The sequence below is a fragment of the Rhipicephalus microplus genome, chromosome 5 (genome assembly GCF_043290135.1).
Source record: "Rhipicephalus microplus isolate Deutch F79 chromosome 5, USDA_Rmic, whole genome shotgun sequence".
Classification (NCBI taxonomy): domain Eukaryota; kingdom Metazoa; phylum Arthropoda; class Arachnida; order Ixodida; family Ixodidae; genus Rhipicephalus; species Rhipicephalus microplus.
Genome location: NC_134704.1, coordinates 174526292 through 174549471, shown reverse-complemented (window position 1 = coordinate 174549471; position 23180 = coordinate 174526292). Strand labels below are relative to the sequence as shown.

At 45.0% G+C, this 23180-nt stretch overlaps 30 non-coding genes across 30 annotated transcripts; all 30 read left to right on the top strand.

The window, feature by feature from the left end:
• Nucleotides 1-16: 16 nt before the first annotated feature.
• Nucleotides 17-90, top strand: TRNAT-AGU (transfer RNA threonine (anticodon AGU)). Its single transcript has one exon. It is a non-coding gene; the product is annotated as a tRNA-Thr (tRNA).
• A 95-nt stretch (nucleotides 91-185) lies between these two features.
• TRNAT-AGU (transfer RNA threonine (anticodon AGU)) lies at nucleotides 186-259 on the top strand. The gene has a single exon. It is a non-coding gene; the product is annotated as a tRNA-Thr (tRNA).
• Nucleotides 260-1369: 1110 nt separating this feature from the next.
• On the top strand, nucleotides 1370-1443 carry TRNAP-AGG (transfer RNA proline (anticodon AGG)). The gene has a single exon. It is a non-coding gene; the product is annotated as a tRNA-Pro (tRNA).
• Nucleotides 1444-2385: 942 nt separating this feature from the next.
• TRNAP-AGG (transfer RNA proline (anticodon AGG)) lies at nucleotides 2386-2459 on the top strand. The gene has a single exon. It is a non-coding gene; the product is annotated as a tRNA-Pro (tRNA).
• A 96-nt stretch (nucleotides 2460-2555) lies between these two features.
• On the top strand, nucleotides 2556-2629 carry TRNAT-AGU (transfer RNA threonine (anticodon AGU)). The gene has a single exon. It is a non-coding gene; the product is annotated as a tRNA-Thr (tRNA).
• Nucleotides 2630-2724: 95 nt separating this feature from the next.
• TRNAT-AGU (transfer RNA threonine (anticodon AGU)) lies at nucleotides 2725-2798 on the top strand. Its single transcript has one exon. It is a non-coding gene; the product is annotated as a tRNA-Thr (tRNA).
• Nucleotides 2799-3230: 432 nt separating this feature from the next.
• On the top strand, nucleotides 3231-3304 carry TRNAP-AGG (transfer RNA proline (anticodon AGG)). The gene has a single exon. It is a non-coding gene; the product is annotated as a tRNA-Pro (tRNA).
• A 942-nt stretch (nucleotides 3305-4246) lies between these two features.
• TRNAT-AGU (transfer RNA threonine (anticodon AGU)) lies at nucleotides 4247-4320 on the top strand. The gene has a single exon. It is a non-coding gene; the product is annotated as a tRNA-Thr (tRNA).
• A 604-nt stretch (nucleotides 4321-4924) lies between these two features.
• Nucleotides 4925-4998, top strand: TRNAT-AGU (transfer RNA threonine (anticodon AGU)). The gene has a single exon. It is a non-coding gene; the product is annotated as a tRNA-Thr (tRNA).
• A 605-nt stretch (nucleotides 4999-5603) lies between these two features.
• Nucleotides 5604-5677, top strand: TRNAT-AGU (transfer RNA threonine (anticodon AGU)). The gene has a single exon. It is a non-coding gene; the product is annotated as a tRNA-Thr (tRNA).
• Nucleotides 5678-6788: 1111 nt separating this feature from the next.
• TRNAT-AGU (transfer RNA threonine (anticodon AGU)) lies at nucleotides 6789-6862 on the top strand. The gene has a single exon. It is a non-coding gene; the product is annotated as a tRNA-Thr (tRNA).
• Nucleotides 6863-7466: 604 nt separating this feature from the next.
• TRNAT-AGU (transfer RNA threonine (anticodon AGU)) lies at nucleotides 7467-7540 on the top strand. Its single transcript has one exon. It is a non-coding gene; the product is annotated as a tRNA-Thr (tRNA).
• A 939-nt stretch (nucleotides 7541-8479) lies between these two features.
• Nucleotides 8480-8553, top strand: TRNAT-AGU (transfer RNA threonine (anticodon AGU)). Its single transcript has one exon. It is a non-coding gene; the product is annotated as a tRNA-Thr (tRNA).
• Nucleotides 8554-8818: 265 nt separating this feature from the next.
• TRNAT-AGU (transfer RNA threonine (anticodon AGU)) lies at nucleotides 8819-8892 on the top strand. Its single transcript has one exon. It is a non-coding gene; the product is annotated as a tRNA-Thr (tRNA).
• Nucleotides 8893-8987: 95 nt separating this feature from the next.
• Nucleotides 8988-9061, top strand: TRNAT-AGU (transfer RNA threonine (anticodon AGU)). The gene has a single exon. It is a non-coding gene; the product is annotated as a tRNA-Thr (tRNA).
• Nucleotides 9062-9665: 604 nt separating this feature from the next.
• TRNAT-AGU (transfer RNA threonine (anticodon AGU)) lies at nucleotides 9666-9739 on the top strand. Its single transcript has one exon. It is a non-coding gene; the product is annotated as a tRNA-Thr (tRNA).
• Nucleotides 9740-10850: 1111 nt separating this feature from the next.
• On the top strand, nucleotides 10851-10924 carry TRNAT-AGU (transfer RNA threonine (anticodon AGU)). The gene has a single exon. It is a non-coding gene; the product is annotated as a tRNA-Thr (tRNA).
• A 1107-nt stretch (nucleotides 10925-12031) lies between these two features.
• TRNAT-AGU (transfer RNA threonine (anticodon AGU)) lies at nucleotides 12032-12105 on the top strand. The gene has a single exon. It is a non-coding gene; the product is annotated as a tRNA-Thr (tRNA).
• Nucleotides 12106-12370: 265 nt separating this feature from the next.
• TRNAT-AGU (transfer RNA threonine (anticodon AGU)) lies at nucleotides 12371-12444 on the top strand. The gene has a single exon. It is a non-coding gene; the product is annotated as a tRNA-Thr (tRNA).
• A 95-nt stretch (nucleotides 12445-12539) lies between these two features.
• On the top strand, nucleotides 12540-12613 carry TRNAT-AGU (transfer RNA threonine (anticodon AGU)). Its single transcript has one exon. It is a non-coding gene; the product is annotated as a tRNA-Thr (tRNA).
• A 604-nt stretch (nucleotides 12614-13217) lies between these two features.
• Nucleotides 13218-13291, top strand: TRNAT-AGU (transfer RNA threonine (anticodon AGU)). Its single transcript has one exon. It is a non-coding gene; the product is annotated as a tRNA-Thr (tRNA).
• Nucleotides 13292-14402: 1111 nt separating this feature from the next.
• Nucleotides 14403-14476, top strand: TRNAT-AGU (transfer RNA threonine (anticodon AGU)). The gene has a single exon. It is a non-coding gene; the product is annotated as a tRNA-Thr (tRNA).
• A 604-nt stretch (nucleotides 14477-15080) lies between these two features.
• Nucleotides 15081-15154, top strand: TRNAT-AGU (transfer RNA threonine (anticodon AGU)). Its single transcript has one exon. It is a non-coding gene; the product is annotated as a tRNA-Thr (tRNA).
• Nucleotides 15155-15931: 777 nt separating this feature from the next.
• On the top strand, nucleotides 15932-16005 carry TRNAT-AGU (transfer RNA threonine (anticodon AGU)). The gene has a single exon. It is a non-coding gene; the product is annotated as a tRNA-Thr (tRNA).
• Nucleotides 16006-17117: 1112 nt separating this feature from the next.
• On the top strand, nucleotides 17118-17191 carry TRNAT-AGU (transfer RNA threonine (anticodon AGU)). Its single transcript has one exon. It is a non-coding gene; the product is annotated as a tRNA-Thr (tRNA).
• A 603-nt stretch (nucleotides 17192-17794) lies between these two features.
• TRNAT-AGU (transfer RNA threonine (anticodon AGU)) lies at nucleotides 17795-17868 on the top strand. Its single transcript has one exon. It is a non-coding gene; the product is annotated as a tRNA-Thr (tRNA).
• A 605-nt stretch (nucleotides 17869-18473) lies between these two features.
• On the top strand, nucleotides 18474-18547 carry TRNAT-AGU (transfer RNA threonine (anticodon AGU)). Its single transcript has one exon. It is a non-coding gene; the product is annotated as a tRNA-Thr (tRNA).
• A 1109-nt stretch (nucleotides 18548-19656) lies between these two features.
• On the top strand, nucleotides 19657-19730 carry TRNAT-AGU (transfer RNA threonine (anticodon AGU)). The gene has a single exon. It is a non-coding gene; the product is annotated as a tRNA-Thr (tRNA).
• A 604-nt stretch (nucleotides 19731-20334) lies between these two features.
• TRNAT-AGU (transfer RNA threonine (anticodon AGU)) lies at nucleotides 20335-20408 on the top strand. Its single transcript has one exon. It is a non-coding gene; the product is annotated as a tRNA-Thr (tRNA).
• A 938-nt stretch (nucleotides 20409-21346) lies between these two features.
• On the top strand, nucleotides 21347-21420 carry TRNAT-AGU (transfer RNA threonine (anticodon AGU)). The gene has a single exon. It is a non-coding gene; the product is annotated as a tRNA-Thr (tRNA).
• Nucleotides 21421-23180: the final 1760 nt, after the last annotated feature.

Here is a 23180-nt window from a genome sequence, read left to right as displayed (position 1 = left end):
AACAAGTCGCTGCGCAGGCGCCGTGGCTTAGTTAGTTAAAGCGCCTGTCTAGTAAACAGGAGATCGTGAGTTCAAATCTCACCGGTGCCTCGAGAGTCAAGGCAAACGGCTCTCTAGTTTTTTGTTTTCGAAGTTTAGTTCGAAATACTTCTGATGGTGTCACTGCCTGAACAAAACGCTGCGCGGGCGCCGTGGCTTAGTTGGTTAAAGCGCCTGTCTAGTAAACAGGAGATCATGAGTTCGAATCTCACTGGTGCCTCGAGAGTCAAGACAAACGTCTCTCTAGTTTTTTGTTTTCGAAGTTTAGTTCGAAATACTTCCAATGGTGTCACTGCCTGAACAAGACGCTGCGCAGGCGCCGTGGCTTATTTGGTTAAAGCGCCTGTCTAGTAAACAGGAGATCATGAGTTCGAATCTCACCGGTGCCTCTAGAGTCAAGAGAAACGTCTCTCTAGTTTTTTGTTTTTGAAGTATAATTTAAAATGCTTCTAATGGTGTCACTGCCCGAACAAGATGCTGCGCAGGCGCCGTGGCTTAGTTGGTTGAAGCGCCTGTCTAGTAAACAGGAGATCATGAGTTCGAATCTCACCGGTGCCTCGAGAGTCAAGACTAACGTCTCTCTAGCTTTTTGTTTTCGAAGTAAAATTTAAAATGCTTTTAATGGTGTCACTGCCTGAACAAAAAGCTGCGCAGGCGCCGAGGCTTAGTTAGTTAAAGCGCCTGTCTAGTAAACAGGAGATCGTGAGTTCGAATCTCACCGGTGCCTCGAGAGTCAAGTCTAATGTCTCCCTAGTTTTTTTGTTTTTGAAGTATAATTTATAATGCTTTTAATGGTGTCACTGCCTGAACAAGACGCAGCGCAGGCGCCGTGGCTTGGTTGGTTAAAGCGCCTGTCTAGTAAACCGGAGATCGTGAGCTTGAATCTCACCGGTGCCTCGAGAGTCAAGACTAACGTCATTCTAGTTTTTTTGTTTTTGAAGTATATTTTAAAATGCTTTTAATGGTGTCACTCCCTGAACAAGACGCTGCGCAGGTGCCGTGGCTTAGTTGGTTAAAGCGCCTGTCTAGTAAACAGGAGATCGGGAGTTCGAATCTCACTGGTGCCTCGAGAGTCAAGACTAACGTCTCTCTAGCTTTTTGTTTTTGAGTATAATTTAAAATGCTTTTAATGGTGTCACTGCCTGAACAAGACGCTGCGCAGGCGCCGTGGCTTAGTTGGTTAGAGCGCCTGTCTAGTAAACAGGAGATCGTGTGCTCGAATCTCACTGGTGCCTCGAGAGTCAAGACTAACGTCTCTCTAGCTTTTTGTTTTTGAAGTATAATTTAAAATGATTCTAATGGTGTCACTGCCTGAACAAGATGCTGCGCAGGCGCCGTGGCTTAGTTGGTTAAAGCGCCTGTCTAGGAAACAGGAGATCTTGAGTTCGAATCTCACTGGTGCCTCGAGAGTCAAGACAAACGTCTCTCTAGTTTTTTGTTTTCGAAGTTTAGTTCGAAATACTTCCAATGGTGTCACTGCCTGAACAAGACGCTGCGCAGGCGCCGAGGCTTAGTTAGTTAAAGCGCCTGTCTAGTAAACAGGAGATCGTGAGTTCGAATCTCACCGGTGCCTCGAGAGTCAAGTCTAATGTCTCCCTAGCTTTTTGTTTTTGAAGTATAATTTATAATGCTTCTAATGGTGTCACTGCCTGAACAAGACGCAGCGCAGGCGCCGTGGCTTGGTTGGTTAAAGCGCCTGTCTAGTAAACCGGAGATCGTGAGCTTGAATCTCACCGGTGCCTCGAGAGTCAAGACTAACGTCATTCTAGTTTTTTTGTTTTTGAAGTATAATTTAAAATGCTTTTAATGGTGTCACTCCCTGAACAAGACGCTGCGCAGGCGCCGTGGCTTAGTTAGTTAAAGCGCCTGTCTAGTAAACAGGAGATCGTGATTTCGAATCTCACTGGTGCCTTGAGAGTAGAGTCTAACGTCTCTCTAGCTTTTTGTTTTTGAAGTGTAATTTAAAATGCTTCTAATGGTTTCACTGCCTGAACAAGACGCTGCGCAGGCGCCGTGGCTTAGTTGGTTAAAGCGCCTGTCTAGTAAACAGGAGATCGTGAGCTTGAATCTCACCGGTGCCTCGAGAGTCAAGACTAACGTCTCTCTAGTTTTTTTGTTTTTGAAGTATAATTTAAAATGCTTTTAATCGTGTCACTGCCTGAACAAGCCGCTGCGCAGGCGCCATGGCTTAGTTGGTTAAAGCGCCTGTCTAGTAAACAGGAGATCGTGAGCTTGAATCTCGCCGGTGCCTCGAGAGTCAAGACTAACCTCTCTCTAGCATTTTGTTTTTGAAGTATAATTTAAAATGATTCTAATGGTGTCACTGCCTGAACAAGACGCTGCGCAGGCGCCGTGGCTTAGTTGGTTAAAGCGCCTGTCTAGGAAACAGGAGATCGTGAGTTCGAATCTCACTGGTGCCTCGAGAGTCAAGACTAACGTCTCTCTAGTTTTTTTGTTTTTGAAGTATAATTTAAAATGCTTTTAATCGTGTCACTGCCTGAACAAGCCGCTGCGCAGGCGCCGTGGCTTAGTTGGTTAAAGCGCCTGTCTAGTAAACAGGAGATCATGAGTTCGAATCTCACCGGTGCCTCGAGAGTCAAGACAAACGTCTCTCTAGTTTTTTGTTTTTGAAGTATAATTTAAAATGCTTCTAATGGTGTCACTGCGTGAACAAGACGCTGCGCAGGCGCCGTGGCTTAGTTGGTTAAAGCGCCTGTCTAGTAAACAGGAGATCGTTAGTTCGAATCTCACTGGTGCCTCGAGAGTCAAGACTAATGTCTCTCTAGCTTTTTGTTTTCGAAGTTTAGTTCGAAATACTTCCAATGGTGTCACTGCCTGAACAAGACGCTGCGCAGGCGCCGTGGCTTATTTGGTTAAAGCGCCTGTCTAGTAAACAGGAGATCATGAGTTCGAATCTCACCGGTGCCTCTAGAGTCAAGAGAAACGTCTCTCTAGTTTTTTGTTTTTGAGTATAATTTAAAATGCTTCTAATGGTGTCACTGCCTGAACAAGACGCTGCGCAGGCGCTGTGGCTTAGTTGGTTAAAGCGCCTGTCTAGTAAACAGGAGATCATGTGCTCGAATCTCACTGGTGCCTCGAGAGTCAAGACTAACGTCTCTCTAGCATTTTGTTTTTGAAGTATAATTTAAAATGATTCTAATGGTGTCACTGCCTGAACAAGATGCTGCGCAGGCGCCGTGGCTTAGTTGGTTAAAGCGCCTGTCTAGGAAACAGGAGATCGTGAGTTCGAATCTCACTGGTGCCTCGAGAGTCAAGACTAACGTCATTATAGTTTTTTTTTGTTTTTGAAGTATAATTTAAAATGCTTTTAACGGTGTCACTGCCTGAACAAGACGCTGCGCAGGCGCCGTAGCTTAGTTGGTTAAAGCGCATGTCTAGTAAACAGGAGATCGGGAGTTCGAATCTCACTGGTGCCTCGAGAGTCAAGACTAACGTCTCTCTAGCTTATTGTTTTTGAGTATATTTTAAAATGCTTGTAATGGTGTCACTGCCTGAACAAGACGCTGCGCAGGCGCCGTGGCTTAGTTGGTTAAAGCGCCTGTCTAGTAAACAGGAGATCGTGTGCTCGAATCTCACTGGTGCCTCGGGAGTCAAGACTAACGTCTCTCTAGCTTTTTGTTTTTGAAGTATAATTTAAAATGATTCTAATGGTGTCACTGCCTGAACAAGACGCTGCGCAGGCGCCGTGGCTTAGTTGGTTAAAGCGCCTGTCTAGTAAACAGGAGATCGTGTGCTCGAATCTCACCGTTGCCTCGAGAGTCAAGACTAACGTCTCTTTAGCTTTTTGTTTTTGAAGTATATTTTAAAATGCTTCTAATGGTGTCACTGCCTGAACAAGACGCTGCGCAGGCGCCGTGGCTTAGTTGGTTAAAGCGCCTGTCTAGTAAACAGGAGATCGTGAGCTTGAATCTCACCGGTGCCTCGAGAGTCAAGACTAACGTCTCTCTAGTTTTTTTGTTTTTGAAGTATAATTTAAAATGCTTTTAATCGTGTCACTGCCTGAACAAGCCGCTGCGCAGGCGCCGTGGCTTAGTTGGTTAAAGCGCCTGTCTAGTAAACAGGAGATCGTGTGCTCGAATCTCACTGGTGCCTCGAGAGTCAAGACTAACGTCTCTCTAGTTTTTTTTTTTGAAGTATAATTTAAAATGATTCTAATGGTGTCACTGCGTGAACAAGACGCTGCGCAGGCGCCGTGGCTTAGTTGGTTATAGCGCCTGTCTAGTAAACAGGAGATCGTGAGTTCGAATCTCACTGGTGCCTCGAGAGTCAAGACTAACGTCTCTCTAGCTTTTTGTTTTTGAAGTATAATTTAAAATGATTCTAATGGTGTCACTGCCTGAACAAGGCGCTGCGCAGGCGCCGTGGCTTAGTTGGTTAAAGCGCCTGTCTAGTAAACAGGAGATCGTGTGCTCGAATCTCACTGGTGCCTCGAGAGTCAAGACTAACGTCTCTTTAGCTTTTTGTTTTTGAAGTATATTTTAAAATGCTTTTAATGGTGTCACTGCCTGAACAAAAAGCTGCGCAGGCGCCGAGGCTTAGTTAGTTAAAGCGCCTGTCTAGTAAACAGGAGATCGTGATTTCGAATCTCACCGGTGCCTTGAGAGTAGAGTCTAACGTCTCCCTAGTTTTTTTGTTTTTGAAGTATAATTTAAAATGCTTCTAATGGTTTCACTGCCTGAACAAGACGCTGCGCAGGCGCCGTGGCTTAGTTGGTTAAAGCGCCTGTCTAGTAAACAGGAGATCGTGAGCTTGAATCTCACCGGTGCCTCGAGAGTCAAGACTAACGTCTCTCTAGTTTTTTTGTTTTTGAAGTATAATTTAAAATGCTTTTAATCGTGTCACTGCCTGAACAAGCCGCTGCGCAGGCGCCGTGGCTTAGTTGGTTAAAGCGCCTGTCTAGTAAACAGGAGATCGTGAGTACGAATCTCGCCGGTGCCTCGAGAGTCAAGTCTAACGTCTCCCTAGTTTTTTTGTTTTTGAAGTATAATTTAAAATGATTCTAATGGTGTCACTGCCTGAACAAGGCGCTGCGCAGGCGCCGTGGCTTAGTTGGTTAAAGCGCCTGTCTAGTAAACAGGAGATCGTGTGCTCGAATCTCACCGGTGCCTCGAGAGTCAAGTTTAACGTCTCTTTAGCTTTTTGTTTTTGAAGTATATTTTAAAATGCTTTTAATGGTGTCACTGCCTGAACAAAAAGCTGCGCAGGCGCCGAGGCTTAGTTAGTTAAAGCGCCTGTCTAGTAAACAGGAGATCGTGATTTCGAATCTCACCGGTGCCTTGAGAGTAGAGTCTAACGTCTCCCTAGTTTTTTTGTTTTTGAAGTATAATTTAAAATGCTTCTAATGGTTTCACTGCCTGAACAAGACGCTGCGCAGGCGCCGTGGCTTAGTTGGTTAAAGCGCCTGTCTAGTAAACAGGAGATCGTGAGCTTGAATCTTACCGGTGCCTCGAGAGTCAAGACTAACGTCTCTCTAGTTTTTTTGTTTTTGAAGTATAATTTAAAATGCTTTTAATCGTGTCATTGCCTGAACAAGCCGCTGCGCAGGCGCCGTGGCTTAGTTGGTTAAAGCGTCTGTCTAGTAAACAGGAGATCGTGAGTTCGAATCTCACCGGTGCCTCGAGAGTCAAGTCTAACGTCTCCCTAGTTTTTTTGTTTTTGAAGTATAATTTAAAATGCTTCTAATGGTGTCACTGCCTGAACAAGACGCTGCGCAGGCGCCGTGGCTTAGTTGGTTAAAGCGCCTGTCTAGTAAACCGGAGATCGTGAGCTTGAATCTCACCGGTGCCTCGAGAGTCAAGACTAACGTCATTCTAGTTTTTTCTTGTTTTTGAAGTATAATTTAAAATGCTTTTAATGGTGTCACTGCCTGAACAAGACGCTGCGCAGGCGCCGTAGCTTAGTTGGTTAAAGCGCATGTCTAGTAAACAGGAGATCGGGAGTTCGAATCTCACTGGTGCCTCGAGAGTCAAGACTAACGTCTCTCTAGCTTTTTGTTTTTGAGTATATTTTAAAATGCTTGTAATGGTGTCACTGCCTGAACAAGACGCTGCGCAGGCGCCGTGGCTTAGTTGGTTAAAGCGCCTGTCTAGTAAACAGGAGATCGTGTGCTCGAATCTCACTGGTGCCTCGGGAGTCAAGACTAACGTCTCTCTAGCTTTTTGTTTTTGAAGTATAAATTAAAATGATTCTAATGGTGTCACTGCCTGAACAAGACGCTGCGCAGGCGCCGTGGCTTAGTTGGTTAAAGCGCCTGTCTAGTAAACAGGAGATCGTGTGCTCGAATCTCACCGTTGCCTCGAGAGTCAAGACTAACGTCTCTTTAGCTTTTTGTTTTTGAAGTATATTTTAAAATGCTTCTAATGGTGTCACTGCCTGAACAAGACGCTGCGCAGGCGCCGTGGCTTAGTTGGTTAAAGCGCCTGTCTAGTAAACAGGAGATCGTGAGCTTGAATCTCACCGGTGCCTCGAGAGTCAAGACTAACGTCTCTCTAGTTTTTTTGTTTTTGAAGTATAATTTAAAATGCTTTTAATCGTGTCACTGCCTGAACAAGCCGCTGCGCAGGCGCCGTGGCTTAGTTGGTTAAAGCGCCTGTCTAGTAAACAGGAGATCGTGTGCTCGAATCTCACTGGTGCCTCGAGAGTCAAGACTAACGTCTCTCTAGTTTTTTTTTTGAAGTATAATTTAAAATGCTTCTAATGGTGTCACTGCGTGAACAAGACGCTGTGCAGGCGCCTTGGCTTAGTTGGTTATAGCGCCTGTCTAGTAAACAGGAGATCGTGAGTTCGAATCTCACTGGTGCCTCGAGAGTCAAGACTAACGTCTCTCTAGCTTTTTGTTTTTGAAGTATAATTTAAAATGATTCTAATGGTGTCACTGCCTGAACAAGGCGCTGTGCAGGCGCCGTGGCTTAGTTGGTTAAAGCGCCTGTCTAGTAAACAGGAGATCGTGTGCTCGAATCTCACCGGTGCCTCGAGAGTCAAGACTAACGTCTCTTTAGCTTTTTGTTTTTGAAGTATATTTTAAAATGCTTTTAATGGTGTCACTGCCTGAACAAAAAGCTGCGCAGGCGCCGAGGCTTAGTTAGTTAAAGCGCCTGTCTAGTAAACAGGAGATCGTGATTTCGAATCTCACCGGTGCCTTGAGAGTAGAGTCTAACGTCTCCCTAGTTTTTTTGTTTTTGAAGTATAATTTAAAATGCTTCTAATGGTTTCACTGCCTGAACAAGACGCTGCGCAGGCGCCGTGGCTTAGTTGGTTAAAGCGCCTGTCTAGTAAACAGGAGATCGTGAGCTTGAATCTCACCGGTGCCTCGAGAGTCAAGACTAACGTCTCTCTAGTTTTTTTGTTTTTGAAGTATAATTTAAAATGCTTTTAATCGTGTCACTGCCTGAACAAGCCGCTGCGCAGGCGCCGTGGCTCAGTTGGTTAAAGCGCCTGTCTAGTAAACAGGAGATCGTGAGTTCGAATCTCGCCGGTGCCTCGAGAGTCAAGTCTAACGTCTCCCTAGTTTTTTTGTTTTTGAAGTATAATTTAAAATGCTTCTAATGGTGTCACTGCCTGAACAAGACGCTGCGCAGGCGCCGTGGCTTAGTTGGTTAAAGCGCCTGTCTAGTAAACCGGAGATCGTGGGCTTGAATCTCACCGGTGCCTCGAGAGTCAAGACTAACGTCATTCTAGTTTTTTTGTTTTTGAAGTATAATTTAAAATGCTTTTAATGGTGGCACTGCCTGAACAAGACGCTGCGCAGGCGCCGTGGCTTAGTTGGTTAAAGCGCCTGTCTAGTAAACAGGAGATCGGGAGTTCGAATCTCACTGGTGCCTCGAGAGTCAAGACTAACGTTTCTCTAGCTTTTTGTTTTTGAGTATAATTTAAAATGCTTCTAATGGTGTCACTGCCTGAAAAAGACGCTGCGCAGGCGCCGTGGCTTAGTTGGTTAAAGCGCCTGTCTAGTAAACAGGAGATCGTGTGCTCGAATCTCACTGGTGCCTCGAGAGTCAAGACTAACGTCTCTCTAGCTTTTTGTTTTTGAAGTATAATTTAAAATGATTCTAATGGTGTCGCTGCCTGAACAAGACGCTGCGCAGGCGCCGTGGCTTAGTTGGTTAAAGCGCCTGTCTAGTAAACAGGAGATCGTGTGCTCGAATCTCACCGGTGCCTCGAGAGTCAAGACTAACGTCTCTTTAGCTTTTTGTTTTTGAAGTATATTTTAAAATGCTTCTAATGGTGTCACTGCCTGAACAAGACGCTGCGCAGGCGCCGTGGCTTAGTTGGTTAAAGCGCCTGTCTAGTAAACAGGAGATCGTGAGCTTGAATCTCACCGGTGCCTCGAGAGTCAAGACTAACGTCTCTCTAGCTTTTTTTTTGAAGTATAATTTAAAATGCTTCTAATGGTGTCACTGCCCGAACAAGATGCTGCGCAGGCGCCGTGGCTTAGTTGGTTAAAGCGCCTGTCTAGTAAACAGGAGATCGTGAGTTCGAATCTCACTGGTGCCTCGAGAGTCAAGACTAACATCTCTCTAGTTTTCTGTTTTCGAAGTATATTTTAAAATGCTTCTAATGGTGTCACTGCCTGAACAAGACGCTGCGCAGGCGCCGTGGCTTAGTTGGTTAAAGCGCCTGTCTAGTAAACAGGAGATCGTGAGCTTGAATCTCACCGGTGCCTCGAGAGTCAAGACTAACGTCTCTCTAGTTTTTTTGTTTTTGAAGTATAATTTAAAATGCTTTTAATCGTGTCACTGCCTGAACAAGCCGCTGCGCAGGCGCCGTGGCTTAGTTGGTTAAAGCGCCTGTCTAGTAAACAGGAGATCATGAGTTCGAATCTCACCGGTGCCTCGAGAGTCAAGACTAACGTCTCTCTAGTTGTTTGTTTTTGAAGTATAATTTAAAATGCTTCTAATGGTGTCACTGCGTGAACAAGACGCTGCGCAGGCGCCGTGGCTTAGTTGGTTAAAGCGCCTGTCTAGTAAACAGGAGATCGTTAGTTCGAATCTCACTGGTGCCTCGAGAGTCAAGACTAATGTCTCTCTAGCTTTTTGTTTTTGAAGTATAATTTAAAATGATTCTAATGGTGTCACTGCCTGAACAAGGCGCTGCGCAGGCGCCGTGGCTTAGTTGGTTAAAGCGCCTGTCTAGTAAACAGGAGATCGTGTGCTCGAATCTCACCGGTGCCTCGAGAGTCAAGTTTAACGTCTCTTTAGCTTTTTGTTTTTGAAGTATATTTTAAAATGCTTTTAATGGTGTCACTGCCTGAACAAAAAGCTGCGCAGGCGCCGAGGCTTAGTTAGTGAAAGCGCCAGTCTAGTAAACAGGAGATCGTGATTTCGAATCTCACCGGTGCCTTGAGAGTAGAGTCTAACGTCTCCCTAGTTTTTTTGTTTTTGAAGTATAATTTAAAATGCTTCTAATGGTTTCACTGCCTGAACAAGACGCTGCGCAGGCGCCGTGGCTTAGTTGGTTAAAGCGCCTGTCTAGTAAACAGGAGATCGTGAGCTTGAATCTTACCGGTGCCTCGAGAGTCAAGACTAACGTCTCTCTAGTTTTTTTGTTTTTGAAGTATAATTTAAAATGCTTTTAATCGTGTCATTGCCTGAACAAGCCGCTGCGCAGGCGCCGTGGCTTAGTTGGTTAAAGCGTCTGTCTAGTAAACAGGAGATCGTGAGTTCGAATCTCACCGGTGCCTCGAGAGTCAAGTCTAACGTCTCCCTAGTTTTTTTGTTTTTGAAGTATAATTTAAAATGCTTCTAATGGTGTCACTGCCTGAACAAGACGCTGCGCAGGCGCCGTGGCTTAGTTGGTTAAAGCGCCTGTCTAGTAAACCGGGGATCGTGAGCTTGAATCTCACCGGTGCCTCGAGAGTCAAGACTAACGTCATTATAGTTTTTTTTTGTTTTTGAAGTATAATTTAAAATGCTTTTAATGGTGTCACTGCCTGAACAAGACGCTGCGCAGGCGCCGTAGCTTAGTTGGTTAAAGCGCATGTCTAGTAAACAGGAGATCGGGAGTTCGAATCTCACTGGTGCCTCGAGAGTGAAGACTAACGTCTCTCTAGCTTTTTGTTTTTGAGTATATTTTAAAATGCTTGTAATGGTGTCACTGCCTGAACAAGACGCTGCGCAGGCGCCGTGGCTTAGTTGGTTAAAGCGCCTGTCTAGTAAACAGGAGATCGTGTGCTCGAATCTCACTGGTGCCTCGGGAGTCAAGACTAACGTCTCTCTAGCTTTTTGTTTTTGAAGTATAATTTAAAATGATTCTAATGGTGTCACTGCCTGAACAAGACGCTGCGCAGGCGCCGTGGCTTAGTTGGTTAAAGCGCCTGTCTAGTAAACAGGAGATCGTGTGCTCGAATCTCACCGTTGCCTCGAGAGTCAAGACTAACGTCTCTTTAGCTTTTTGTTTTTGAAGTATATTTTAAAATGCTTCTAATGGTGTCACTGCCTGAACAAGACGCTGCGCAGGCGCCGTGGCTTAGTTGGTTAAAGCGCCTGTCTAGTAAACAGGAGATCGTGAGCTTGAATCTCACCGGTGCCTCGAGAGTCAAGACTAACGTCTCTCTAGTTTTTTTGTTTTTGAAATATAATTTAAAATGCTTTTAATCGTGTCACTGCCTGAACAAGCCGCTGCGCAGGCGCCGTGGCTTAGTTGGTTAAAGCGCCTGTCTAGTAAACAGGAGATCGTGTGCTCGAATCTCACTGGTGCCTCGAGAGTCAAGACTAACGTCTCTCTAGTTTTTTTTTTGAAGTATAATTTAAAATGCTTCTAATGGTGTCACTGCGTGAACAAGACGCTGCGCAGGCGCCGTGGCTTAGTTGGTTATAGCGCCTGTCTAGTAAACAGGAGATCGTGAGTTCGAATCTCACTGGTGCCTCGAGAGTCAAGACTAACGTCTCTCTAGCTTTTTGTTTTTGAAGTATAATTTAAAATGATTCTAATGGTGTCACTGCCTGAACAAGGCGCTGCGCAGGCGCCGTGGCTTAGTTGGTTAAAGCGCCTGTCTAGTAAACAGGAGATCGTGTGCTCGAATCTCACTGGTGCCTCGAGAGTCAAGACTAACGTCTCTTTAGCTTTTTGTTTTTGAAGTATACTTTAAAATGCTTTTAATGGTGTCACTGCCTGAACAAAAAGCTGCGCAGGCGCCGAGGCTTAGTTAGTTAAAGCGCCTGTCTAGTAAACAGGAGATCGTGATTTCGAATCTCACCGGTGCCTTGAGAGTAGAGTCTAACGTCTCCCTAGTTTTTTTGTTTTTGAAGTATAATTTAAAATGCTTCTAATGGTTTCACTGCCTGAACAAGACGCTGCGCAGGCGCCGTGGCTTAGTTGGTTAAAGCGCCTGTCTAGTAAACAGGAGATCGGGAGTTCGAATCTCACTGGTGCCTCGAGAGTCAAGACTAACGTCTCTCTAGCTTTTTGTTTTTGAGTATAATTTAAAATGCTTCTAATGGTGTCACTGCCTGAAAAAGACGCTGCGCAGGCGCCGTGGCTTAGTTGGTTAAAGCGCCTGTCTAGTAAACAGGAGATCGTGTGCTCGAATCTCACTGGTGCCTCGAGAGTCAAGACTAACGTCTCTCTAGCTTTTTGTTTTTGAAGTATAATTTAAAATGATTCTAATGGTGTCGCTGCCTGAACAAGACGCTGCGCAGGCGCCGTGGCTTAGTTGGTTAAAGCGCCTGTCTAGTAAACAGGAGATCGTGTGCTCGAATCTCACCGGTGCCTCGAGAGTCAAGACTAACGTCTCTTTAGCTTTTTGTTTTTGAAGTATATTTTAAAATGCTTCTAATGGTGTCACTGCCTGAACAAGACGCTGCGCAGGCGCCGTGGCTTAGTTGGTTAAAGCGCCTGTCTAGTAAACAGGAGATCGTGAGCTTGAATCTCACCGGTGCCTCGAGAGTCAAGACTAACGTCTCTCTAGCTTTTTTTTTGAAGTATAATTTAAAATGCTTCTAATGGTGTCACTGCCCGAACAAGATGCTGCGCAGGCGCCGTGGCTTAGTTGGTTAAAGCGCCTGTCTAGTAAACAGGAGATCGTGAGTTCGAATCTCACTGGTGCCTCGAGAGTCAAGACTAACATCTCTCTAGTTTTCTGTTTTCGAAGTATATTTTAAAATGCTTCTAATGGTGTCACTGCCTGAACAAGACGCTGCGCAGGCGCCGTGGCTTAGTTGGTTAAAGCGCCTGTCTAGTAAACAGGAGATCGTGAGCTTGAATCTCACCGGTGCCTCGAGAGTCAAGACTAACGTCTCTCTAGTTTTTTTGTTTTTGAAGTATAATTTAAAATGCTTTTAATCGTGTCACTGCCTGAACAAGCCGCTGCGCAGGCGCCGTGGCTTAGTTGGTTAAAGCGCCTGTCTAGTAAACAGGAGATCATGAGTTCGAATCTCACCGGTGCCTCGAGAGTCAAGACTAACGTCTCTCTAGTTTTTTGTTTTTGAAGTATAATTTAAAATGCTTCTAATGGTGTCACTGCGTGAACAAGACGCTGCGCAGGCGCCGTGGCTTAGTTGGTTAAAGCGCCTGTCTAGTAAACAGGAGATCGTTAGTTCGAATCTCACTGGTGCCTCGAGAGTCAAGACTAATGTCTCTCTAGCTTTTTGTTTTTGAAGTATAATTTAAAATGATTCTAATGGTGTCACTGCCTGAACAAGGCGCTGCGCAGGCGCCGTGGCTTAGTTGGTTAAAGCGCCTGTCTAGTAAACAGGAGATCGTGTGCTCGAATCTCACCGGTGCCTCGAGAGTCAAGTTTAACGTCTCTTTAGCTTTTTGTTTTTGAAGTATATTTTAAAATGCTTTTAATGGTGTCACTGCCTGAACAAAAAGCTGCGCAGGCGCCGAGGCTTAGTTAGTTAAAGCGCCAGTCTAGTAAACAGGAGATCGTGATTTCGAATCTCACCGGTGCCTTGAGAGTAGAGTCTAACGTCTCCCTAGTTTTTTTGTTTTTGAAGTATAATTTAAAATGCTTCTAATGGTTTCACTGCCTGAACAAGACGCTGCGCAGGCGCCGTGGCTTAGTTGGTTAAAGCGCCTGTCTAGTAAACAGGAGATCGTGAGCTTGAATCTTACCGGTGCCTCGAGAGTCAAGACTAACGTCTCTCTAGTTTTTTTGTTTTTGAAGTATAATTTAAAATGCTTTTAATCGTGTCATTGCCTGAACAAGCCGCTGCGCAGGCGCCGTGGCTTAGTTGGTTAAAGCGTCTGTCTAGTAAACAGGAGATCGTGAGTTCGAATCTCACCGGTGCCTCGAGAGTCAAGTCTAACGTCTCCCTAGTTTTTTTGTTTTTGAAGTATAATTTAAAATGCTTCTAATGGTGTCACTGCCTGAACAAGACGCTGCGCAGGCGCCGTGGCTTAGTTGGTTAAAGCGCCTGTCTAGTAAACCGGGGATCGTGAGCTTGAATCTCACCGGTGCCTCGAGAGTCAAGACTAACGTCATTATAGTTTTTTTTTGTTTTTGAAGTATAATTTAAAATGCTTTTAATGGTGTCACTGCCTGAACAAGACGCTGCGCAGGCGCCGTAGCTTAGTTGGTTAAAGCGCATGTCTAGTAAACAGGAGATCGGGAGTTCGAATCTCACTGGTGCCTCGAGAGTGAAGACTAACGTCTCTCTAGCTTTTTGTTTTTGAGTATATTTTAAAATGCTTGTAATGGTGTCACTGCCTGAACAAGACGCTGCGCAGGCGCCGTGGCTTAGTTGGTTAAAGCGCCTGTCTAGTAAACAGGAGATCGTGTGCTCGAATCTCACTGGTGCCTCGGGAGTCAAGACTAACGTCTCTCTAGCTTTTTGTTTTTGAAGTATAATTTAAAATGATTCTAATGGTGTCACTGCCTGAACAAGACGCTGCGCAGGCGCCGTGGCTTAGTTGGTTAAAGCGCCTGTCTAGTAAACAGGAGATCGTGTGCTCGAATCTCACCGTTGCCTCGAGAGTCAAGACTAACGTCTCTTTAGCTTTTTGTTTTTGAAGTATATTTTAAAATGCTTCTAATGGTGTCACTGCCTGAACAAGACGCTGCGCAGGCGCCGTGGCTTAGTTGGTTAAAGCGCCTGTCTAGTAAACAGGAGATCGTGAGCTTGAATCTCACCGGTGCCTCGAGAGTCAAGACTAACGTCTCTCTAGTTTTTTTGTTTTTGAAGTATAATTTAAAATGCTTTTAATCGTGTCACTGCCTGAACAAGCCGCTGCGCAGGCGCCGTGGCTTAGTTGGTTAAAGCGCCTGTCTAGTAAACAGGAGATCGTGTGCTCGAATCTCACTGGTGCCTCGAGAGTCAAGACTAACGTCTCTCTAGTTTTTTTTTTGAAGTATAATTTAAAATGCTTCTAATGGTGTCACTGCGTGAACAAGACGCTGCGCAGGCGCCGTGGCTTAGTTGGTTATAGCGCCTGTCTAGTAAACAGGAGATCGTGAGTTCGAATCTCACTGGTGCCTCGAGAGTCAAGACTAACGTCTCTCTAGCTTTTTGTTTTTGAAGTATAATTTAAAATGATTCTAATGGTGTCACTGCCTGAACAAGGCGCTGCGCAGGCGCCGTGGCTTAGTTGGTTAAAGCGCCTGTCTAGTAAACAGGAGATCGTGTGCTCGAATCTCACTGGTGCCTCGAGAGTCAAGACTAACGTCTCTTTAGCTTTTTGTTTTTGAAGTATATTTTAAAATGCTTTTAATGGTGTCACTGCCTGAACAAAAAGCTGCGCAGGCGCCGAGGCTTAGTTAGTTAAAGCGCCTGTCTAGTAAACAGGAGATCGTGATTTCGAATCTCACCGGTGCCTTGAGAGTAGAGTCTAACGTCTCCCTAGTTTTTTTGTTTTTGAAGTATAATTTAAAATGCTTCTAATGGTTTCACTGCCTGAACAAGACGCTGCGCAGGCGCCGTGGCTTAGTTGGTTAAAGCGCCTGTCTAGTAAACAGGAGATCGTGAGCTTGAATCTCACCGGTGCCTCGAGAGTCAAGACTAACGTCTCTCTAGTTTTTTTGTTTTTGAAGTATAATTTAAAATGCTTTTAATCGTGTCACTGCCTGAACAAGCCGCTGCGCAGGCGCCGTGGCTTAGTTGGTTAAAGCGCCTGTCTAGTAAACAGGAGATCGTGAGTTCGAATCTCGCCGGTGCCTCGAGAGTCAAGTCTAATGTCTCCCTAGTTTTTTTGTTTTTGAAGTATAATTTAAAATGATTCTAATGGTGTCACTGCCTGAACAAGGCGCTGCGCAGGCGCCGTGGCTTAGTTGGTTAAAGCGCCTGTCTAGTAAACAGGAGATCGTGTGCTCGAATCTCACCGGTGCCTCGAGAGTCAAGTTTAACGTCTCTTTAGCTTTTTGTTTTTGAAGTATATTTTAAAATGCTTTTAATGGTGTCACTGCCTGAACAAAAAGCTGCGCAGGCGCCGAGGCTTAGTTAGTTAAAGCGCCTGTCTAGTAAACAGGAGATCGTGATTTCGAATCTCACCGGTGCCTTGAGAGTAGAGTCTAACGTCTCCCTAGTTTTTTTGTTTTTGAAGTATAATTTAAAATGCTTCTAATGGTTTCACTGCCTGAACAAGACGCTGCGCAGGCGCCGTAGCTTAGTTGGTTAAAGCGCATGTCTAGTAAACCGGGGATCGTGAGCTTGAATCTCACCGGTGCCTCGAGAGTCAAGACTAACGTCATTATAGTTTTTTTTTGTTTTTGAAGTATAATTTAAAATGCTTTTAATGGTGTCACTGCCTGAACAAGACGCTGCGCAGGCGCCGTGGCTTAGTTGGTTAAAGCGCCTGTCTAGTAAACAGGAGATCGTGAGCTTGAATCTTACCGGTGCCTCGAGAGTCAAGACTAACGTCTCTCTAGTTTTTTTGTTTTTGAAGTATAATTTAAAATGCTTTTAATCGTGTCATTGCCTGAACAAGCCGCTGCGCAGGCGCCGTGGCTTAGTTGGTTAAAGCGTCTGTCTAGTAAACAGGAGATCGTGAGTTCGAATCTCACCGGTGCCTCGAGAGTCAAGTCTAACGTCTCCCTAGTTTTTTTGTTTTTGAAGTATAATTTAAAATGCTTCTAATGGTGTCACTGCCTGAACAAGACGCTGCGCAGGCGCCGTGGCTTAGTTGGTTAAAGCGCCTGTCTAGTAAACCGGAGATCGTGAGCTTGAATCTCACCGGTGCCTCGAGAGTCAAGACTAACGTCATTCTAGTTTTTTTTTGTTTTTGAAGTATAATTTAAAATGCTTTTAATGGTGTCACTGCCTGAACAAGACGCTGCGCAGGCGCCGTAGCTTAGTTGGTTAAAGCGCATGTCTAGTAAACAGGAGATCGGGAGTTCGAATCTCACTGGTGCCTCGAGAGTCAAGACTAACGTCTCTCTAGCTTTTTGTTTTTGAGTATATTTTAAAATGCTTGTAATGGTGTCACTGCCTGAACAAGACGCTGCGCAGGCGCCGTGGCTTAGTTGGTTAAAGCGCCTGTCTAGTAAACAGGAGATCGTGTGCTCGAATCTCACTGGTGCCTCGGGAGTCAAGACTAACGTCTCTCTAGCTTTTTGTTTTTGAAGTATAATTTAAAATGATTCTAATGGTGTCACTGCCTGAACAAGACGCTGCGCAGGCGCCGTGGCTTAGTTGGTTAAAGCGCCTGTCTAGTAAACAGGAGATCGTGTGCTCGAATCTCACCGTTGCCTCGAGAGTCAAGACTAACGTCTCTTTAGCTTTTTGTTTTTGAAGTATACTTTAAAATGCTTCTAATGGTGTCACTGCCTGAACAAGACGCTGCGCAGGCGCCGTGGCTTAGTTGGTTAAAGCGCCTGTCTAGTAAACAGGAGATCGTGAGCTTGAATCTCACCGGTGCCTCGAGAGTCAAGACTAACGTCTCTCTAGTTTTTTTTGTTTTTGAAGTATAATTTAAAATGCTTTTAATCGTGTCACTGCCTGAACAAGCCGCTGCGCAGGCGCCGTGGCTTAGTTGGTTAAAGCGCCTGTCTAGTAAACAGGAGATCGTGTGCTCGAATCTCACTGGTGCCTCGAGAGTCAAGACTAACGTCTCTCTAGTTTTTTTTTTGAAGTATAATTTAAAATGCTTCTAATGGTGTCACTGCGTGAACAAGACGCTGCGCAGGCGCCTTGGCTTAGTTGGTTATAGCGCCTGTCTAGTAAACAGGAGATCGTGAGTTCGAATCTCACTGGTGCCTCGAGAGTCAAGACTAACGTCTCTCTAGCTTTTTGTTTTTGAAGTATAATTTAAAATGATTCTAATGGTGTCACTGCCTGAACAAGGCGCTGTGCAGGCGCCGTGGCTTAGTTGGTTAAAGCGCCTGTCTAGTAAACAGGAGATCGTGTGCTCGAATCTCACCGGTGCCTCGAGAGTCAAGACTAACGTCTCTTTAGCTTTTTGTTTTTGAAGTATATTTTAAAATGCTTTTAATGGTGTCACTGCCTGAACAAAAAGCTGCGCAGGCGCCGAGGCTTAGTTAGTTAAAGCGCCTGTCTAGTAAACAGGAGATCGTGATTTCGAATCTCACCGGTGCCTTGAGAGTAGAGTCTAACGTCTCCCTAGTTTTTTTGTTTTTGAAGTATAATTTAAAATGCTTCTAATGGTTTCACTGCCTGAACAAGACGCTGCGCAGGCGCCGTGGCTTAGTTGGTTAAAGCGCCTGTCTAGTAAACAGGAGATCGTGAGCTTGAATCTCACCGGTGCCTCGAGAGTCAAGACTAACGTCTCTCTAGTTTTTTGTTTTTGAAGTATAATTTAAAATGCTTTTAATCGTGTCACTGCCTGAACAAGCCGCTGCGCAGGCGCCGTGGCTTAGTTGGTTAAAGCGCCTGTCTAGTAAACAGGAGATCGTGAGTTCGAATCTCGCCGGTGCCTCGAGAGTCAAGTCTAACGTCTCCCTAGTTTTTTTGTTTTTGAAGTATAATTTAAAATGATTCTAATGGTGTCACTGCCTGAACAAGGCGCTGCGCAGGCGCCGTGGCTTAGTTGGTTAAAGCGCCTGTCTAGTAAACAGGAGATCGTGTGCTCGAATCTCACCGGTGCCTCGAGAGTCAAGTTTAACGTCTCTTTAGCTTTTTGTTTTTGAAGTATATTTTAAAATGCTTTTAATGGTGTCACTGCCTGAACAAAAAGCTGCGCAGGCGCCGAGGCTTAGTTAGTTAAAGCGCCTGTCTAGTAAACAGGAGATCGTGATTTCGAATCTCACCGGTGCCTTGAGAGTAGAGTCTAACGTCTCCCTAGTTTTTTTGTTTTTGAAGTATAATTTAAAATGCTTCTAATGGTTTCACTGCCTGAACAAGACGCTGCGCAGGCGCCGTGGCTTAGTTGGTTAAAGCGCCTGTCTAGTAAACAGGAGATCGTGAGCTTGAATCTTACCGGTGCCTCGAGAGTCAAGACTAACGTCTCTCTAGTTTTTTTGTTTTTGAAGTATAATTTAAAATGCTTTTAATCGTGTCATTGCCTGAACAAGCCGCTGCGCAGGCGCCGTGGCTTAGTTGGTTAAAGCGTCTGTCTAGTAAACAGGAGATCGTGAGTTCGAATCTCACCGGTGCCTCGAGAGTCAAGTCTAACGTCTCCCTAGTTTTTTTGTTTTTGAAGTATAATTTAAAATGCTTCTAATGGTGTCACTGCCTGAACAAGACGCTGCGCAGGCGCCGTGGCTTAGTTGGTTAAAGCGCCTGTCTAGTAAACCGGAGATCGTGAGCTTGAATCTCACCGGTGCCTCGAGAGTCAAGACTAACGTCATTCTAGTTTTTTTTGTTTTTGAAGTATAATTTAAAATGCTTTTAATGGTGTCACTGCCTGAACAAGACGCTGCGCAGGCGCCGTAGCTTAGTTGGTTAAAGCGCATGTCTAGTAAACAGGAGATCGGGAGTTCGAATCTCACTGGTGCCTCGAGAGTCAAGACTAACGTCTCTCTAGCTTTTTGTTTTTGAGTATATTTTAAAATGCTTGTAATGGTGTCACTGCCTGAACAAGACGCTGCGCAGGCGCCGTGGCTTAGTTGGTTAAAGCGCCTGTCTAGTAAACAGGAGATCGTGTGCTCGAATCTCACTGGTGCCTCGGGAGTCAAGACTAACGTCTCTCTAGCTTTTTGTTTTTGAAGTATAATTTAAAATGATTCTAATGGTGTCACTGCCTGAACAAGACGCTGCGCAGGCGCCGTGGCTTAGTTGGTTAAAGCGCCTGTCTAGTAAACAGGAGATCATGTGCTCGAATCTCACCGTTGCCTCGAGAGTCAAGACTAACGTCTCTTTAGCTTTTTGTTTTTGAAGTATATTTTAAAATGCTTCTAATGGTGTCACTGCCTGAACAAGACGCTGCGCAGGCGCCGTGGCTTAGTTGGTTAAAGCGCCTGTCTAGTAAACAGGAGATCGTGAGCTTGAATCTCACCGGTGCCTCGAGAGTCAAGACTAACGTCTCTCTAGTTTTTTTGTTTTTGAAGTATAATTTAAAATGCTTTTAATCGTGTCACTGCCTGAACAAGCCGCTGCGCAGGCGCCGTGGCTTAGTTGGTTAAAGCGCCTGTCTAGTAAACAGGAGATCGTGTGCTCGAATCTCACTGGTGCCTCGAGAGTCAAGACTAACGTCTCTCTAGTTTTTTTTTGAAGTATAATTTAAAATGCTTCTAATGGTGTCACTGCGTGAACAAGACGCTGCGCAGGCGCCTTGGCTTAGTTGGTTATAGCGCCTGTCTAGTAAACAGGAGATCGTGAGTTCGAATCTCACTGGTGCCTCGAGAGTCAAGACTAACGTCTCTCTAGCTTTTTGTTTTTGAAGTATAATTTAAAATGATTCTAATGGTGTCACTGCCTGAACAAGGCGCTGTGCAGGCGGCGTGGCTTAGTTGGTTAAAGCGCCTGTCTAGTAAACAGGAGATCGTGTGCTCGAATCTCACCGGTGCCTCGAGAGTCAAGACTAACGTCTCTTTAGCTTTTTGTTTTTGAAGTATATTTTAAAATGCTTTTAATGGTGTCACTGCCTGAACAAAAAGCTGCGCAGGCGCCGAGGCTTAGTTAGTTAAAGCGCCTGTCTAGTAAACAGGAGATCGTGATTTCGAATCTCACCGGTGCCTTGAGAGTAGAGTCTAACGTCTCCCTAGTTTTTTTGTTTTTGAAGTATAATTTAAAATGCTTCTAATGGTTTCACTGCCTGAACAAGACGCTGCGCAGGCGCCGTGGCTTAGTTGGTTAAAGCGCCTGTCTAGTAAACAGGAGTTCGTGAGCTTGAATCTCACCGGTGCCTCGAGAGTCAAGACTAACGTCTCTCTAGTTTTTTTGTTTTTGAAGTATAATTTAAAATGCTTTTAATCGTGTCACTGCCTGAACAAGCCGCTGCGCAGGCGCCGTGGCTTAGTTGGTTAAAGCGCCTGTCTAGTAAACAGGAGATCGTGAGTTCGAATCTCGCCGGTGCCTCGAGAGTCAAGTCTAACGTCTCCCTAGTTTTTTGTTTTTGAAGTATAATTTAAAATGCTTCTAATGGTGTCACTGCCTGAACAAGACGCTGCGCAGGCGCCGTGGCTTAGTTGGTTAAAGCGCCTGTCTAGTAAACCGGAGATCGTGGGCTTGAATCTCACCGGTGCCTCGAGAGTCAAGACTAACGTCATTCTAGTTTTTTTGTTTTTGAAGTATAAATTAAAATGCTTTTAATGGTGTCACTGCCTGAACAAGACGCTGCGCAGGCGCCGTGGCTTAGTTGGTTAAAGCGCCTGTCTAGTAAACAGGAGATCGGGAGTTCGAATCTCACTGGTGCCTCGAGAGTCAAGACTAACGTCTCTCTAGCTTTTTGTTTTTGAGTATAATTTAAAATGCTTCTAATGGTGTCACTGCCTGAAAAAGACGCTGCGCAGGCGCCGTGGCTTAGTTGGTTAAAGCGCCTGTCTAGTAAACAGGAGATCGTGTGCTCGAATCTCACTGGTGCCTCGAGAGTCAAGACTAACGTCTCTCTAGCTTTTTGTTTTTGAAGTATAATTTAAAATGATTCTAATGGTGTCGCTGCCTGAACAAGACGCTGCGCAGGCGCCGTGGCTTAGTTGGTTAAAGCGCCTGTCTAGTAAACAGGAGATCGTGTGCTCGAATCTCACCGGTGCCTCGAGAGTCAAGACTAACGTCTCTTTAGCTTTTTGTTTTTGAAGTATATTTTAAAATGCTTCTAATGGTGTCACTGCCTGAACAAGACGCTGCGCAGGCGCCGTGGCTTAGTTGGTTAAAGCGCCTGTCTAGTAAACAGGAGATCGTGAGCTTGAATCTCACCGGTGCCTCGAGAGTCAAGACTAACGTCTCTCTAGCTTTTTTTTTGAAGTATAATTTAAAATGCTTCTAATGGTGTCACTGCCCGAACAAGATGCTGCGCAGGCGCCGTGGCTTAGTTGGTTAAAGCGCCTGTCTAGTAAACAGGAGATCGTGAGTTCGAATCTCACTGGTGCTTCGAGAGTCAAGACTAACATCTCTCTAGTTTTCTGTTTTCGAAGTTTAGTTCGAAATAATTCTGATGGTTTCACTGCCTGAACAAGACGCTGCGCAGGCGCTGTGGCTTAGTTAGTTAAATCGCCTGTCTAGTAAAAGGAAGATCGTGAGTTCGAATCTCACCTGTGCCTCGAGAGTCAAGACAAACGTCTCTCAAGTTTTTTGTTTTCGAAGTTTAGTTCGAATTACTTCTGATGGGGTCACTGACTGAACAAAAAGCTGCGCAGGCGCCGAGGCTTAGTTAGTTAAAGCGCCTGTCTAGTAAACAGGAGATCGTGATTTCGAATCTCACCGGTGCCTTGAGAGTGAAGTCTAACGTCTCCCTAGTTTTTTTGTTTTTGAAGTATAATTTAAAATGCTTCTAATGGTGTCACTGCCTGAACAAGACGCTGCGCAGGCGCCGTGGCTTAGTTGGTTAAAGCACCTGTCTAGTAAACCGCAGATCGTGAGCTTGAATCTCACCGGTGCCTCGAGAGTCAAGACTAACGTCATTCTAGTTTTTTTGTTTTTGAAATATAATTTAAGGGAAGATGCGGGTCGAAAAACTCGACTTTTTTCAAAATTACCGATTTTTTATTTTCGCCTGTTTTGATAATATTAGTACCTCTACTGTTATGAAAAAAAATATTACAGGTCGATACTTAACTGGAAATGCTTTAAAACGTCATCTAAAGAGCACAAGGTGCCTGTTAAAAGGACGAAAGTGCGCAGTCTTCGAGCACCTTGCCGCCGATAATGCGCCGCCGCTAGCCATTGTTGATCGCATGAGTCGAAGAGTCGAGCCTCACTCTTCACATAACAACAGTTTCTCTCACTGATGCAGCGCAAGAAATAATAAAAATTAATCACTGTTCGGTGCGTTTATTCGAGTGCCGCGACTGGCTTATCACATGGTACGAATCGGGGACCGCCATTGGCCGCTGCGCGCCTGTATGTGCTGTGAAACCTATTTGCAGGGTCCATGTCATGTCGAGCAGAGCAGCTGAACAATGCTTTTCTCGTGTAATTATCTCCGTTATGAATGAAAAATGGCATTGCTCGCAAGTGAAAGCCGCTGTGCGGCGAGCTCTGTAGGAATAGGCTACGAGCCGCTGGTCCAATTCGCGGCAGTTGTTGGCTTGCAAAAACCAATGCATCAAAGGCGTTCACACCCGTCAGCCGGAAAGTTCATGATACGGCAATGGATGACACCAGCGCCAATCTTGAGAGGTCGAAAGAGCTCACAGTGAGAGAACTTAGCAGCGACGACATTGCCATTATGTACGACGGTATGTGGCACAAACATGAGTGCAAAATGGCATGACACTGAAATTAGTTTGGATTTCGCAGTCCTGTCGAACTTCATCCTAGCTTGCAGTTGGCCCAAGGCTCTGCGAGATGGAGCGGAAGTTTGGCTAGCGTTTCATGGTCCTGTCTGTGAGCAAAATGTCTGTGAGGAGTCGGCTCGAAAACGCCGAGAGGGACAAACTCACGGTGCTGGCGTATTTTAGTCGCAGTGGCCACTACAAGAAGGATTGTTATTTTTGGTGTGCAAATTTCATCTGATTTAATAATATATTTCATAAATAAAAACTCAATTTTGACTTTAAAACTCGTTTTTCTCAAAACACAAATTTTGCCATTTTTTTCAATGTGCCCCTCCTTTTTCGGGCGCTTTTAGTACTGGGATCTGCATGAAATTTTGCCAAAACTTTTTACAAAGTATGATGAATGCAATTATCT